Below are 17,678 nucleotides of genomic sequence, written 5' to 3'. Positions count from 1 at the left end.
TTCCAAGAAACAATAGACCAGTACTTTAATATTTTTCGCTTATATTTTCACTTGTGTTACATTGGGGAGTTTTATTTCCCTATTTCTTTCAAAGAAATTCTGAAAACTTTCTAAAGAAACATAGATTCCTCCAAAATGATAGTATTTCACTTCTTATGTGGAAACTTTGGATATCTTCTAAAAGAAAGTATTTTGAAAGGCATTCTTTCACCTCCCCACAGAATGCTAAAATGGAAATGAGCAGATCTTATGTCTGAATTTGTTCAAAAAGCATTACTTTATGAACACAAGATGTAGTTCTCTCTGGATGGTGGCTTTGGTTCATTTTTTTTCTTTACTTTCAAGTAAAATACCCATATATTGCTCTTCAGTTTTGTGATTGAAGCCAATGGTAACTAACCTTTCTTTCACACTCTGCAGATGTGAAATATTTTTATTTGTTTTGTATCTCCAGATGTTATTTGAAAAGTATGTCAATGTTTATGCCTCTTCCATCCACAGTTGACTCCAAATCTTTGCTCAAAAAGGGCAACCGTTTTTCCTTTCTATGGTTGCCAGGCTGCTGTTTCTTGAGAGTTCAGAGCTATTCTCTTTGTTTTGTCACCGCTTCTAAGGTTCTCAAAATATTCCTTACGTTCCTACTTATGATTACTCTACCTTGGCTGTTCCTCCAATATTGTGAATATTCTGCTGTTGTCCTTTCTAAAGGGCCCACATTGGCCCAATTCAAAGGAATTATGATACCATATATTTTACCAAATGCTGGTGAGTTCATTGTTTTAGCTTTATTTTTCAGTCCTGTATTGCCTCATGATGTTCTGTAGAATTTTAAGAGCCAGCACACAAAATGGAATAGAATATGTATAGCAGGTCCAACTCTCCAAATTGGATGCCAGTAGTTTAGGATCTGTACCCTCATATTTGGGGTTGGACCATGTTCTGGGGAAGACGTAAGGAATCTCTCAATTTTTTCTCATTCTACACAGAAGTGAATAGATCTGAATTAATTCATTGAATAAAAATTAAAAGAAAGTACTTTCTGGAAGACTTAGTAAGTTTAAAGTAATCACGGAGAGAACTTGCTTGATTCAATACTACTAAGATATAAATGGAAATAAATTATATAAAAGGTGCTGTTTTATAATACTTTTAAGGAAAACATTGAGTATAAAATTTAAGTGTTTTATAGCGTAAAAAAATTATATACTTTTCCTCTCCTCAGTTAAGACTTGAAACTTGGAACGATGGCTTGGAAAATCAGTTTAAGGAAAACAAAAGGCAAATAAATTGTTTTAATAGATTGTCATAGTGATTTTAAAACTAATTTAGCAATCAATATTTTTCTTACTGTACATGTCAAATTATCTAATCATCAATAGAGAAATCTGGTGCAATAACAAGTTGTTATAAGGAAGAGGAAAAACAGATATATAGTGTGACTGACATTATTAGGATTGTTTAATTTCTCATTTTAAAGATACGGTGTTAACTATTGACATCGTGTATATGTAGATATAGTGTGTGTGCACTATACCGCCAGTGTACACTACAGATACTCATTAATTCTTTGATTAATTAATTAATTTATTTAAAGGTAGTTGTAAGAAATCAGTTTGTGGGCCAAGCACTATTCCAGGTGCTAGGAAACGGTGAAAGGAATAATCACGGTTTCTGTCCTCATGGAACTCAAAGATGTCAAATTTACCATAGAAATTAAGTGTCAAACATTTTTTAAAATGTGTATGTCTGTGTGTGTGTGTGTATGTGTGAGAATCATGTCAACATAAAAAATTGTCATTATGGGGAGTACTTTGTGGAGAGATTTTATGAATGGGACAATTTCAAACCAGAGAAAAGTGGCTCGGGCCTTTAGCTTGATCAAAGAATAGGGCAGGTGTGGCCTGCAGCAGGTCGTGCTGACTATGTGGTATGCAGAAATGGAAGTCTCTTTTAGCGTTTCCCGATTAGAGCAGCTTTGGAGGAATAATGAAGATGATGGCAGGAAGAGAACAGGGTGTGTGCAGAGCAGGTCAACAAACTGGATGGATACCACCAGCAGCTACTTCATTAAGCTAGGGCCAAGTTCTTAAAATTGCAGTCGTATTGGACAGGCTAAGCCCTTAGCAGGAATTAAGCAGGCACTTTAACTGATGTAAGTAAATTTGGCTGATTCCTACACCCTTTTTGTTTCTTTAACTTCCAATGTAGGGATTTAACTTGAACATCTTGACCTTACAAAGGGAATCAGGTATATTAAGAACATAGATGTCTGAGTACTTACCTCAGGGTCCAAAAAGCCATTGATTGCTCTGGGAGGCTCTGGGCTTATAATCAAATCCAAGTTGTCTAAGTAGAAAGTATAGCCACTTCTGGCCTAAAATACCAATGGGAAAATCTCTGTCCAACAAGTTATAATTAAGTCTCCTGGTACTGAAGCCATTGAAGCCCTACCTGGATGGGAATCTAATCCTTTTGATTAAGTTAACTTTAGACTGGCGTAGATGGGATTGCAGTGATATGATTTCTCCATGTGTCCTTTGAAGCTGTCGCTCATAGCAAGCAGCCAAAGTCATTTATTTTTCACTAAGGTTGGAGGGTTCATAACAAGGCCTTCTCCCTGAGTGAAATCACTTACCTTTTCTTTTTTTCTTATGCTAACTTATGGCGTGCTATTGACTTTGAAATGGGCAGTGCTCTGAGACAGAATTAATTTGTTTGAATAGAATGCTTTAATAATAAAACAGTGCTATGCAAAGTGTGTCCACAGACTCAGGTTTATGACAAGATAAGTACAGAAAGTGAGATTATATATAGAAAGTTTTATAGTAATTTGACAGTTATTATATTGTGTTCTAATAAAAATGGGCCTGGGGTTTATGTGTTGCTTTTTTATTGTATTTTCTAGTAATTAGTTTTTATTGTATTTTACAAATTATGAGTGAGACCAATTGGGAAGAAAATAAACTGTTTCTTCACCAATGAGAGTTTGAAAAGCAAGCAGTAACTCTTAGCTGTTTTTACCCCACTCAACATCAGATACTTGACTGAAACAGTCAGGTAGTCTACCTATTCCAGGTAACTGTTTGAAATGATCACGGGAAGGGTACTTTAACATTATTGACGAGAACAGAAAATACATTCAGTGACATACCCAGAACCATGGTCTAAAATGTGATCTAGACATCGATATGCATGAGAACTGAAATATTTTTCTGTGGGTTTCTGAAATCAACATCAAAGTCTTCCGCACAAAGGAATTGACAATGATTCTCACCCAGTGTGTCCCAAGAACAATATCTATTCCTGTCTAGCATGACCTTTCCTGTTTTTTGCCAAGATTACCATTTATGAGTGACTTTTATTTCTTTACCAATTACAGCTTTATTCCTGTTCTTATCTACTCTACTTATAGGTACGAATTATTGAGATATTTAATCATGGCATTCTCCCCATTTTCTGACAGCATCCAATCTAGAACAAAGCCCTGCTTCTCTAGACCCTCCCCAAATACCCAAACAAAGCCTGAATCTTGTATAATACGTTCTTACTAACACTATTACTGAGATGTTCATAGTTCCTTCTGGTGTGCATTCTCCCTCTGTGCAACATGTAGTAAACCCAGCTTGTCAACTGCAGATGTGCTCCTGGTGGTTTTTGGCTGGAGGGTGTTGACATGCTTTACCTCTCTGCTTCTACATCTTTGAAATGAGAGTCCAGTGGTCAGGAGTCATGGTGATGGCAGGCATTTCACACTCTTCTTAGTGGGAAGACACTTCTGGCTGAGAATCCCAGTTGAAAATAGATTTCTTTATCCACAATGCCCTGGCATTTGCTGTGTAACACCATTAAATCTCCGCTGCGAGTAGTGGCAGCTCACAATAATATTTTGTGGTCTACAAATTTGCCAAAATAAAGGATTGTTTGGTTAGTAGGCTTTATGTCATGTATTTCATAACATAAGGAAACTGGATTTTTCTAGGCTTGTTAGAACAATGTTTGCTTTGTTCATTCCCCTGGATTGTCATCAGAGGAACTGTTTGGGAGTAGAAGAATTGACTGGTGATGACTCTTCTGGGTTATCAGTTTGGTGATTTTTTTCATGGGCTGATTTTATGATCAAGAGAATTTATCTAGGATAGAATTTTTATATATATCTATATCTATACATATGTATTTATGTGTATATATATTTATATATATATGACATTTGGAATATATATGACAAATGAAATCACTAGGGGTTATCTAATAAAATAATATGTAAAAATGGATAACTTAGAAAAGGCCTGTAAAACACAGGTGGGAGATGTTCTTCCTAGTTTCTCTTCCTCCCGCCTTGTTCTCATTCCAGACCATTCATTCTTAGGCCTCCTGAGGTATGGAGCAGGGATTTTCACTGTTAGGGCAGGAGGTCTTGGAAACTTGAGTTTAGCAGTTTGGGAACCATAAACAACCTCTTTTCTAAAATATCTGATACTCACATCTGGTTAAATATCAGAGGCATTATCCTTGTTAGATTTGGGGCATGGAAATGAAGCCTTTGTGGACTACTGCTAACTTAGAAACAAAACAGCTTTAAGACTTCCTTGCCTTAAGACATTTGCTTTGGGATTTGGTCCTTCAAAAACATGTCTCTTGTCATGCCTATTTCAGTTAGCCGATCTGTAGAGGCACTTTTTAAAATTATGTTTTCATTTTTCAATTATTGTTGACATTCAATATTTATAGTAGTTTCAGGAGTACAGCATAGTGGTTAGACATTTATATAATTTATGAAGTGATCCCCCCGGTAAGGCTAGTACCCACCGGGCACTGTACATTGTTATTACAGTATTGTTGACTGTCTTCCCTATACTGTACTTTACACTCCCCATGACTATTTTGTAACTACCAATTTATACTGGTTAATCCCTTCTTCACCTTTTTCGCTCAGCCCCCCAATACCCCTCCTACATGGTAACCATTAGTTTGTTCTCTGTAGAGTCTGTTTCTGTTTGTTTGTTCATTTATTTTGTTCTTTATTATTTTACATATAAGTGAGATCATATGGTATTTGTCTTTCTCAGTCTTTTTTACTTAGCATAATACCCTCTAGGTCCATCCATGCTATCACAAATGGTAAGATTTTATTCTTTTTTATGGCTGAGTAATATTCCATTGTATATACTCATATGTGCCCCATCTTCTTTATCCAGTCATCTGTTAATGGGCATTTCAGTTGCTATTGTATATAGTGCTGCAGTGAGTATAGGAGTTCATGTATCTTGTTGAATTAGTATTTTGGATTTCTTCACAAAATACCCAGAAGTGGAATTTCTGGGTCATAAGGTAGTGCTATTTTTAAATTCTTGAGGAAACTTCAAACTATTTTTCATAGTGGCTGCACCAATTTACAGTCCTACCAACAGTGCACGAGGGTTCCCTTTCCTCCACATCCTCGCCGATACTTGTTTTTTGATTTATTGATGATAGCCATTCTGACAATGTGAAATGGTATCTCATTGTGGTTTTCATTTTCATTTCTCTGATGATTAGTGATGTTGAGCATCTATTGTATGTCTATTGGCCATCTGTATATTCTCTTTGGAGAAGTGTCTGTTCATGTCCTCTGCCCATTTTTTAAATTGGATTTTTTTTTTTTTTGGTGTTGAGTTGCATGAGTTGTTGTTTTTATTTATTTATTTATAAATTTTCGATATTAACCCCTTATCAGATGTATCACTGGCATATATCTTCTCCCATTCAGTAGGATGTCTTTTTGTTTTGTTGATGGTTTTCTTTGCTGTGCAAAAACTTTTTAGTTTGATGTAGTCCCATATGCTTAATTTTTCTTTTGTTTATCTTGTCCGAGGAGATATATCAGAAAAAATATTACTAAAGGTAATGCCAGATAGTTTACTGCCTATGTTTTCTTCTACAAGTTTTATGATTTTGGGTATTACATTTAAGTCTTTAATCCACTTTGAGTTTATTCTTGTATATGGAGTAAGAAGAATAAATGGTCCAGTTTCATTTTTTTGCATGTATCTGTCCAGTTTTCCCAACACCATTTATTGAATAGACTACCTTTACCCCTTTGTATCTTCTTGCTTACCTTGTCACAGATTAAATGACCATATAGGTGTGGGTTTATTTCTGGTTCCATTGATCTAATCTGTTCCATTGATCTACGTGTCTGTTTTTATACCAGTACCATGATGTTTTGATTACTATGCCCTTTTAGTTTGATATCAGATAGCATGATGGCTCCAACTTTGTTCTTCTTTCTCAGGATTGCCATGACTATTTGGGGTCTTTTATGGTTCCCTATAAATTTTAGGATTATTTGTTCTAGTTCTGTGAAAAATGCCATTGGCATTTTCATAGGGATTGAATTGAATCTATAGATTGTCTTGGGTAGTATGGACATTTTAACTATATTAATTCTCCCTATCTATGAGTACAGTATATTTTTCCATTTATTTGTATCTTCTTCAGTTTCTTTGATGTCTTACAATTTTCTGAGTGTAATTTTTTACCTCCTTGGTTAAATTTATTCCTAACTATTGTATTTTTTGATGCAATTATAAATGGGATTTTTTTCTTAATTTCCCTTTCTGATAATTCAGTATTGGTATATAAAAATCAGTTGCTTTCTGAATATTAATTTTGTATCCTGCTTGTTTACTGAATTCATTTACCAGTTTTAACAGTTTTTTGGTGGAGTATTTGGGGTTCTCATTATGTAGTATTATGTCATCTGTGAATAATGGCAGTTTTACTTCTTCCTTTCAAATTTGGATGACTTTTATTTATTTATGCTTTTCTTGTCTGATTGCTATAGCTAGGACTTCCAATATTATGCTGAATAAAAGTGGTGTGAGTAAACATCCTTGACTTGTTCCTGACCTTAAGGAGAATGCTTTTAGCTTTTCCCCATTAAGTATGATGTTAACTGTGGGTTTGTCATATATGGCTTTTATTATGTTGAGGTATGTTCCTTCTATTCCCACTTTGCTGAGAGTTTTTTTTTTTTCTCCTTCATCACCATATATTTGATCCCCCTTACCCTCACCTCCCAACCCCCACTCCCCTTACCCTCTGGTAACCACTAAACTATTGTCTGTGTCTATGAGTTTTTGTTTCTCATTTATTTGTCTTGTTCTTTTGTTGTTTTTGGTTTATATACCACATATCAGTGAATCATATAGTTCTCTGCTTTTCTGTCTGGGCCTATTTCACTTAGCATTATACTCTCAAGGTCCATCCATGTTGTCACAAATGTTCCTATATCATCTTTTCTTACCTCCGAATAGTATTCCATTGTGTATATATACCACAACGATTTTATCATTCATCTATCGAAGGACAGCTTGGTTGTTTCCATGTTTTGGCCACCATAAACAAAGCTGCAATGAACATTGAGCACATGTGTCTTTATGTATAAATGTTTTCAGAATTTTTGGGTAGATACCCAGGAGAGGCATTGCTGGGGTCATATGGTAATTCTATTTGAAATTTTTTGAGGAACCTCCAGACCTGCCTTCCATAACGGCTGCAGCAGTCTGCATTCCCACCAACAGTGTATGAGGGTTCCTTTTTCTCCACGTCTCTCCAGCAGTTGTTACTATTTGTCTTGCTGATGATAGCCATTCTGACTGGGGTGGGGTGATATCTCATTGTGGTTTTTATTTGCATTTCTCTGATGATTAGTGATGAGCATTTTTTCATATGTCTATTTGCCATTTGTATGTCCTCTTTGGAGAAATGTCTCTTCAAGTCCTCTGCCCATTTTTCAATTGGGTTGTTTGTTTTTTTGTTGTTGAGTTGCATGAGTTCCTTGTATATTTTGGATATTAGCCCCTTATCGGAGGCACTGTTTGCAAAAATCTTCTCCCATTCAGTTGGTTACCTCTTTATTTTGTCAATGGTTTCTTTTGCTGTGCAGAAGCTTTTAAGTTTCATATAGTCCCATTTGTTTATTTTAGCTTTTACTTCCATTGCCTTTGGAGTCAAATTCATAAAATGCTCTTTGAACCCAAGGTCCATAAGTTTAGTACCTCTGTTTTCTTCTATGCAGTTTATTGTGTCATGTCTTATGTTTAAATCTTTGATCCATTTTGAATTGATTTTGGTACATGGTGACAGATAGTAGTCCAGTTTCATTCTTTTGCACGTAGCTATCCAATTCTCCCAGCACCATTTATTGAAAAGGCTGTCTTTCCTGCATTGTATGTTTTTAACTTCTTTGTCAAAAATTATCTGTCCATATTTATGTGGTTTTATTTCTGGGTTCTCAATTCTATTTCATTGATCTATGTGTCTGTTTTTCTGCCAATACCATGCTGTTTTGATTATTGTTGCCCTGTAGTACAAGGTAAAGTCAGGGAGTGTGATACCTCCAGTATTGTTCTTTTTTCTTAAGATTGCTTTGGCTATTCGGGGTCTTTTGTGGTTCCAAACAAATCTGATGATTTTTTGTTCTATTTCTTTAAAAAATGTCTTTGGGATTTTGATGGGGATTGCATTAAATCTGTATATTGCTTTGGGTAATATGGCCATTTTAACTATGTTGATTCTTCCAATCCATGAGCACGGAATGTCTTTCCATTTCTTGTGTCTTCTTCAATTTCTTTCAAAAATGTCTTATAGTTTTCAGCATATAGGTCCTTCACATCCTTGGTTAAGTTTTATTCCTAGGTATTTTATTGTTTTTGCTGCAATTGCAAAAGAAATTGTTTTTGTATTTCTTTTCTGAGATTTCATTGTTAGTATATAGGAATGCAATGGACTTTTGTACATTGATTTTGTAGCCAGCAACTTTACTGTATTCATTGATTGTATCTAAAAGCATTTTGGTGGAGTCTTTACGGTTTTCTATATATAGCATCATGTCATCTGCAAAAGAGTGATAATTTAACTTCTTCTTTCCCAATTTGGATGCCTTTTATTTCTTTCTCTTGCCTGATTGCTCTGGCAAGGACTTCCAACACTATGTTGAAAAGCAGAAGTGATAGGGGACAGCCCTGTCATGTTCCTGAACGTAGAGCAAAGGGCTTCAGTTTTTTTCACCATTAATTATGAGATTAGCAGAGGGCTTGTCATACATGGCCTTTATTATGTTAAGGTATTTTCCTTCTATACCTATTTTATTAAGGGTTTAGTCATAAATGGATGTTGTATCTTGTCAAATGCTTTTTCTGCATCAATTGACATAATCATATGATTTTTGTCCTTTATTTTGTTTATGTGATGTATCACATTGATGGATTTGCGGATGTTGAACCATCCTTGTGTCCCGGGGATGAACCCCACTTGGTCGTGATGAATAATCTTTTTAATGCATTGTTGTATTCGATTTGCTAGACTTTTGTTTAGGATTTTTGCATCTGTATTCATCAGAGATATTGGTCTGTAGTTTTCTTTTTTTGTGTTGTCCTTACCAGGTTTTGGTATCAGCGTAATGTTGGCCTCATAAAACGAGGTAGGGAGTACTGTCTCTTCTTCAGTTTTTTGGAAGAGTTTGAGTAGGATTGGTATTAGATCCTCTTTGAAGGTTTGGTAGAATTCACTAGTGAAGCCATCTGGTCCCGCACTTTTGCTTTTGGGTAGGTTTTGGATGACTGATTCAATTTCGTTACTGGTAATCGGTCTGTTTAGATTTTTCAGTTCTTCATGGTTCAGCCTTGGAAGGCTATATGTTTCTAAGAACTTGTCCGTTTCTTCTAGGTTATTGAATTTGGTGGCATATTGTCCTTCATAGTATTCTTGGATGATCCTTTGTATTTCTGTGGTGTCCGTGATAACTTCCTCTATTTCATTTCTGATTTTGTTAATTAGTGTCTTCTCTGTTTTTATCTTAGTGAGTGTAGCCAAGGGTTTGTCAATTTTGTTAATCTTTTCAAAGAACCAGCTCTTTGTCACATTAATTTTTTTCTATTGTCTTTTTATTCTCTATTCCATTTAGTTCTGCTCTGATTTTTGTTATTTCCTTTCTTCTGCTGACCTTGGGTTTCACTTGTTCTTTTTTTTCTAGTTCTTTAAAGTGTAATAAGAGGTTATTTATTTGGGATTTTTCTTGTTTCTTGAGATAGGCCTGTAATTATATAAATTTCCCTCTTAAAACTGCTTTCGCTGCATCCCAAAATTTTGGTAGGATGTATTTTCATTGTCATTTGTTTCTATGTATCTTTTGATCTCTCCTCTAATTTCTTCTTTGACCCACTCGTTCTTTAAAAGTATATTGTTTAATCTCCATGTATTTGTGTTTTTTCCTGCTTTCTTTTTGCAGTTGATATCCAATTTCAAAACCTTGTGATCAGAGAATATGCTTGGTATGATTTCAATCTTCTTAAATTTGCTGAGGCTGATTTTATGTCCCAATATATGGTTTATCCTTGAGAATGTTCCATGTACACTAGAAAAGAATGTATAGTCTGATGTTTTAGGATGAAGTGCTCTATACATGTCAATTATGTCCATTTCATCTAATGTGTCATTTAGGGCTGCTATTTCGTTATTTATTTTCTGTTTGAATGATCTATCCATAGCTGTCAATGATGTATTTAAGTCCCCTGGTATAATTGTGCTTTGGTCAATTTCTCCCTTTAGTTCTGTTAGTAGTTGCTTGGTATATTTCGGTGCTCCCTGATTGCAGGCATAAATAATGATGACTGTTATGTCCTCTTGTTGTATAGTCCCCTTTACCATTATGAAGTGTCCATCTTTGTCTCTTATTATCTTTTTCACCCTGAAGTCTGTTTCATCTGATATCATTATGGCTACACCTGAGTTTCTCTGGGTACCATTTGCTTGGAGTGTCAATTTCCACACTTTCACTTTGAGTCTATGCTTGTCCTTGTAGCTGAGATGTGTCTCTTGGAGACAGCATATGGTTGGGTTTAGTTTTTTGATGCAATCTGTTACTCTGTGCCTTTTTATTGGTGAGTTCAGTCCATTTACATTTAGGGTGATTTTTGATATGTGAGGATTTCCTGTCATTCTATCTTTAGTTTTCTGGTAAGGCTTTGTCTACATTGTTTCTTTGCCTTTTTGTTGTTGTCTATTATTTCTGTGTGGTGGTATTCTATGATGTTTCCCTCTGTTTTTTCTTTTATTACAGTATATATTTCAGTTCTGGATTTTTTTTGAGTGGTTACCCTTAAGTTTATGTAAAAGAAAGTTTGATATTTAGAGTATTCCATTTTCTTCAGCACGCTTACTTTCTCCATTCCCATAGTCCGGTTCAGGCCTTTACTCTCCCCCTTTTTATGTTTTGGTTGCCACAAATTGTCCCTGTTGATGGTGGTCGAATAGCATCCTTTAGTATTTCTTGTAGTGCAGGTCATGTATTAGAAAATTCCCTCAGCTTCTGTATGTCTGGAAAGGTCTTTATTCCTCCTTCATATCTAAAGGATATCTTTGCTGGATATATTATTCTTGGCTCATAATTTCTCTCTTTCAATAGTTTGAATATTTGGTTCCACTCCCTCCTGGCTTGTAGAGTTTCTGCTGAAAAATCTGATGATAATTTAATGGGCTTTCCTTTGTAGGTTACCGTCTTCTTTTCCCTGGCTGCCTTCAGGATTCTTTCTTTGTCGTTGATTTTAAACAGCTTCAATACAATGTGCCTTGGAGAAGGCCTGTTGGGATTGAGGTAATTAGGTGTTCTATTTGCTTCTTGGATTCGAGGATACAGTTGTGTCCACAGGATTGGGAAGTTCTCATCGACAGTTTGTTTGAATATATTCTCTGTTCCCTTCTCTCTTCTCCTTCTGGTATGCCCATTATTCTTATATTGCTCTTTCTGATGGAGTCAGAAAGTTCTTGTGGAGTTCTTTCATTTCTTTTGTCTCAAGTCTCTTTCTTCTTCCATCCTTGTCATTTCCATGTTTCTATCTTCGATGTCACTGATTCTTTCCTCCATCTGGTCAACTCTGCTACCTAAGCTGGCTATTTCATTCTTAATTTCTTCTATTGAGTTCTTAATCTCCAGAAATTCTATTTGGTTCTTTTTTAAAATTTCAATCTCTTTCGTAAAATACTCATGTTGTTCTTTGACTGTGTTTCTGAGTTCATTAAACTGCCTTTCTGTGTTTTCTTGCATCTCATTGAGTTTTTTCAGAACTGCAATCTTGAATTCTCTGTCATTAAAGTCACATATTTCCATGTCTCTAAGTTCCTTTTCTGGAGACTTTTCACTTTCTTTCTGAGCTGACTTGTTGCCTTGGTTATTCAGGGCAATTACTGATTTATTATTTCTCTTCCTAGACATCTACAGGAGTGTGTTCTGCAACAGGTTGATAGGAAGAGGTCTTTCTTTTGTTTTCCAGTGCTTGTTGGTAGAATGCTTTATTTTCTCTCCGACTGCAGCCTTTTTTTTCTCTCTCACACGGTAGTGCTATGTTTTCTCTGCACTATTCCAGCTTCTCACACAATGGGGGGATTCCCTGGGAGATGGGCTTCTCCTCTGTTAATAATTCGCCTGGGTCACAGGGTGCAGTGTCCCTGTGGGTATGCGGAGAGCTTTTGAAGTTCCAAAGCTCTTCCTGCACCAGATTCAGAGCCCATATGTTTCAGCAGTTCTGTTTACTCTTGCAGGGATCTGCCCAGATAGGTGGGGATAGGGGCGGTATTGTTTGTGAGAGGTGGCCTAGAGCAATGGTGGTGACCACCACGACAGCTGGTCCTGTTTCCACAGCTCCCTCCCCTTTGCCGGAACTAATTGGGCTGCTTATCTGTGTCTGTTGACCACAGTTCTCAGAACAGCAAATATTCTGTTCTTTTGATCTGGCACTGCTACTGTTCTGCTTCTAGTATTGGGCTGGTGGGGGCGGGGTCAGCTCTGAGAGGGTCGGGAGGGGGCGGCTAGTCTCAGTGCCTAAGGCTTCCGTTCTCTGCTCAGCAGTGAGGGCTTAAACCACCGTTTTCAGCCTTCTTCCCTCAGTCTTTGCTCCGAGGTCTCTGCCATGAGCGTTGGGTTCAGCCGTGTTATATGCTGTCCCCTCAGCTGTGGGCCATAAATGGAGCCCTAGCAGTCCAAGTTCTTCCCTCTCCCACAGCTGTGGTAGTTCTGGGATGCAGCGAGCTTGGAGCAGGAGCACTGAGCTAGGTCTGCGTCCTGCGCCCGCGCGCCCTGTCTACGCACTTCTCCCATTCCTCCTTCCCCACTCGCGTGATTCGCCCACCTTTAGGTGAATTCAGTAGTGGGCTTCTTCATCTTGCCTGTCTGCTGTGCAGGAAGTCCTTTGTGGAGTTATAGTTGTTCGATTAGTTGTAAATTCTAGGGGAGCTTTACAGAGGCTCACCTCTTGCCGCCATTTTGATGACGTCTCCCTCCTTCCTGATTTTTAATGGTCACATGCAGGAGTGAGATCAGCCTGTTCTGTGTCTCTGCCCCTCCTGTCAGTCTCGAGGTAGCTTCTTCTGTATGTCCTTAGTTGTTTGTCGGGCTTTGGTTCAGCTAGACTTCAGGTGGTTCCCAGTGATGGTTGTTTTGTAGTTTAGTTGTAATTTTGATGTGGTCATGAGAGGAGGTAAGCACTCTGCCATCTTGACCAGAAATCTTATAATAACTCACTATTTTAGATTTTTCTTGTTTCTTGACGTATGCCTGTATTGCTATGAATTTCCCTCTTAGGAGTGCTGTCACTGTATCCCATAGATTTGGCATCACTGTATTTTCATTTTCATTTCATTTTCATTTGTCTCAAGGTATCTTTTGATTTCTTCCTTGATATCATTGTTAATCCATTCATTGTTTAATAGCATGTTGTTTAGCCTCCATGTGTTTGTGTGTTTTTAGGTTTTGTTTTTTTTTTAATTTGATTTCTAGTTTCATACCATTATGTTTGGAGAGGACACTTGATATGATTTCAGTCTTCTTGCATTTATTGAGATTTGTTTTGTGGACTAAAGTGGTCTATCTTGGAAAATGTCCCATGTGCATTTGAGAAAAATGTATACTGTGTTTCTTTGGGGTGGAATGCTCTAAAAATATCAATTAAATCCATCCGGTCTAGTGTGTCATTTAAGGCTGCTGTTTCCTTGTTGATTTTCTGTCTGAAACATCTGTCCATGGATGTCAATGGGATGTTAAAGTCCCCTACAATGATTGTAGTGCTTTTGATCTCTTCCTTTATGTTGGCCAATATTTGCTTTTTACATTTAGTAGGTCCTATGTGGGATGCATAGATGTTTACTAGGGTTACATACTCTTGTTGGATTGGCCCCTTTATAATAATTATAATAAATTATAATAATAATTTATATAATTTTTTTCTTTGTCTCTTATTATAAATTTAGTTTTAAAGTCTATTTTGTCTGATACAAATATTGTTACCCCAGCTTGTTTTTCATTTTCATTTGCATGAACTATCTTTTTCCATTGCTTTACTTTCATCTATGTGTGTCTTTTGATCTGAGATGAGTCTCTTGTAGACAGCATACGAGTATGTATGGGTCTTGTTTTCTTATCAATTCAGCTATGCTATGTCTTTTGATTGTAGCATTTAATCCATTTACATTTAAAGTGATTATTGATAGGTACAAAGTTATTGCCATTTTATTATTCATAATTTTTGTCTTTTTATTTTTCTCCTTCAGCTTCTTTAAAAAGTCAATTTAACATTTCTTGTAATACTGGCTTGGTGGTAATGAATTCCTTTAGCTTCTTTTTGTCTGGGAAGATCTTTAAATTCTATTTTAAAAAGTAGTATGAGCTAGTATGCCTGGGATTGAGAACATTTGACCAGTGATTGATTGTAAATAAGCTCAATCTGGTAAATAAAGTGTTTGATACTAAAAATAGATACAACTCCGTAGCTATTTATAATTGATTTAGACAAGTGAGTTTTCAGAGCTGATCTGTTGACATTTGAACATCTGCTTTTAGGAGAAGAAGCTGATTGCTAAAGGCCAGTCGCCTCCCACCTTTTCCTTTCATGGACATGTCAGTGGAAGGTGTCATATATTTTGTTAAGGGACAAAAGGGAGATCTGTGTCTCCATGGTTTACATGCTGATTTAGGAGACTTTAGAAGGTCTGAGGAACAAAGGACTGAAACCTTGCTTTACTTCTAGGCATGTACACGAGACAATTTTAGCTGCAGGATTAGAAGAAGCTCAAAGCCTCTATACCTTTTAATTTCTAGAACTAGAAGGGAAAAAGCATCAGGCATTGGCCCCTTTTAAAATGAAGAATGGGTGAGAGTCCTCTGTGTTAATTAGTCTGGGAGAACTAGTATTGCGACAGACCTCATTGGTTCTTCCCTGAAATGTGATCAAGATGTGGCACTATGGGAGCTGCTAGTATTTACCTAGTTATGTGTACCTGCCCATGTCAGGTCTGGGCTGTTGGATACATGCCCCCAGCCCCCAACTCCTTTCTCAGATAGGCAGCTAGTTTGTGCTTATCTGGAGGGAAAGGTTTGACATAACTCTTGTTTATTTTCATATTTCATATCTAAGTTTTATAAGCCTAGAATCATACACATGTCAAGCATTTTCCAAATTGTTTGATGGTATTTTTCTTGTGTGACTAAGTTGGTCTTATACAAAAAATAGCGAAAGACATGAGCTTAGAATAAAGTAGGAAGTGAAAAAAAAGTCAAGTGTTTTCAAATTTTGAAAATGTTCCTTAATAGTGATTTTGTAGTTAATCTAAATTATTCATGTTTATGAATACTGCCTATTTAGTGCTTATTATTTGATTTATATCAATTTGATTATGATTTATTTCCTATTATCTTCTCTAACTTGGCTATAGTAAAATTTTATTAAGTTTAAAGATGAGTTAAGTATTGGGGAAAAATAAATATAATGTGTATTGCAAATCTTTCTTTGAACAGACATGGAAAACAAAACAAAAGGGGAAGGAAAGTACTTTTTCTTTCTGGTGTTGGCCTGTCAAGTAATGATTCCTATTCTTCTCAATGCCATACCAACCATGACTTCATTATAACTCTAATAGAGATTTTTAAAGATACTGAAGAAATGCCTTAAGAACTGTGAAAATATTGCTGAGCCATCTTAAATATCTTCTGGGTAAATTATAATTAAAACAAGAACAAAGCACAGTGAGGTAATGATATGATGCCCTTGTACATAATCATGAGGTCTTGCAAACTAAACCCAGCCTCAAAGTTCTCAACTACAAACACTGTGTCATTAATTTGATTTAATAATCTTTGCTTCTAGGAATAGTGATCAAGTTCAAGCAATTTTAAGTACTAGGATATGTCAAGTGCTGAACTGATTGCTGTGGTAAATACTAAGGGAAGCCAGGTGTAACCTTTGTCTTCCAAGAGCACTGGGAATAAGATATGGAAAAGTAGAATCAAAGTACAAGGCAGAATGCTTTATATGCTGTAAGACTAGAATAGATAAAATGTGAAAGCTTGGATGATGGAGAGATTATTTCTGCCTGGAAGGATGGTAGAAGGCTTCCTGGAAGAAACAATATTTGTGATACCAGAGAACTGAAGAGGTAAATATTATATTAATCACCGATGATGGCAGGGATGGGATGAATTGGTAGGAAGAGGAGCCTTTGAGGAAAGTAGGGCTGTCTGGAGAGCCACATGTGACAGCCATAAGAATGGGGGAAAATGGGGTGAATTTGACTTCATGAACTTCATAATGTATATAATGAATACACTGGAAATCCTAAGTAATCTTGGTCAGTATTTAACTGAATATAGGACCAAATATGATACGAAAGGGAGAGAGAGAAAGAAAAAGAGGGTAAGTCAGTGAATGTGTGGTTGATACTGACAGGCTTGCATGGGCATTCAGGATGAGAGAAGGGCAAGGATTCCTGTTCCTTAATTATGTTCTTTTTTTTCATAGCATAATTTCTCTGAAGTCATGAGGCTTTTTTCTCTGGAGTTTAGGGGGGCTGATCTCCAGTAAGTGTTCTCTAGAGTTTGTTTCCAAAATTTTATCTGAGAGGATTATGAAATTTGATTTTAAAAAAAATTTAACTTCTCCCATTTTCTAAACCTTTAACCTTTCAAGTTTGATCAATTGAGTGACCCATCTAGCAAACCTCTTTCTAGGGCTATATTTTCTTCCACCTGAAATGTTTTCCTCATCCTCTTATTATATTTACTATACATTCATATTCCTTACTTCTTTATACTCGTAAGACTCCAAGTAGTATTCCTAATGTCATTTCAGTGATTTTTGTTTATCATGGCCTGCTATGTAAAAAGTAAAAAAGTAGAGCGTGAAGAGTAATTTGATTAGCTTAACTCTCAAAAAACAAAATAAAAATAACCCTGTCAATAAATGAGCTGATTTTGATATTAAATCCCATTTTACTTTAGATTTTTTATAATATGCATACTATATAACTATATATGTGTGTGTGTGTATGTGGAAGTATATACACATGCATATACATATATATTTATACATATACACATATGTATGCACATATACATACATATACATGGAAAACCATAGAAAAGGCAGAGAAAATCAATGTTTAATTAAATACTTTGATTCAAGGACCAGTAACAGAATTTGTTGTTAGGTTGTGGAGTTGCTGGCAGAACTATATTGGTATGTGGGTCTGTTTGCAACAAAGCACATGGTGGTTCTATTATTCCAAGCTACCTAAATATGCTTCTCACAGTGTGGGTCATTGACAAGGAAGCCATGATGATAATTAACTTGTATTTTTAAAATTCTTTTAGA

General features: G+C 36.1%; 1 protein-coding gene across 1 annotated transcript in view; it reads left to right on the top strand.

Annotated features, from left to right (window-relative positions):
* Positions 1 to 17,678, top strand: part of ADAMTS3 (ADAM metallopeptidase with thrombospondin type 1 motif 3) — a 253,456-nt gene that overhangs the window by 20,467 nt on the left and 215,311 nt on the right.

The sequence above is a fragment of the Rhinolophus ferrumequinum genome, chromosome 5, assembly GCF_004115265.2.
Source record: "Rhinolophus ferrumequinum isolate MPI-CBG mRhiFer1 chromosome 5, mRhiFer1_v1.p, whole genome shotgun sequence".
Lineage (NCBI taxonomy): Eukaryota > Metazoa > Chordata > Mammalia > Chiroptera > Rhinolophidae > Rhinolophus > Rhinolophus ferrumequinum.
The sequence above is the reverse complement of the archived record's forward strand: the minus strand, read 5'-3'. Positions and strand labels throughout refer to the sequence as shown.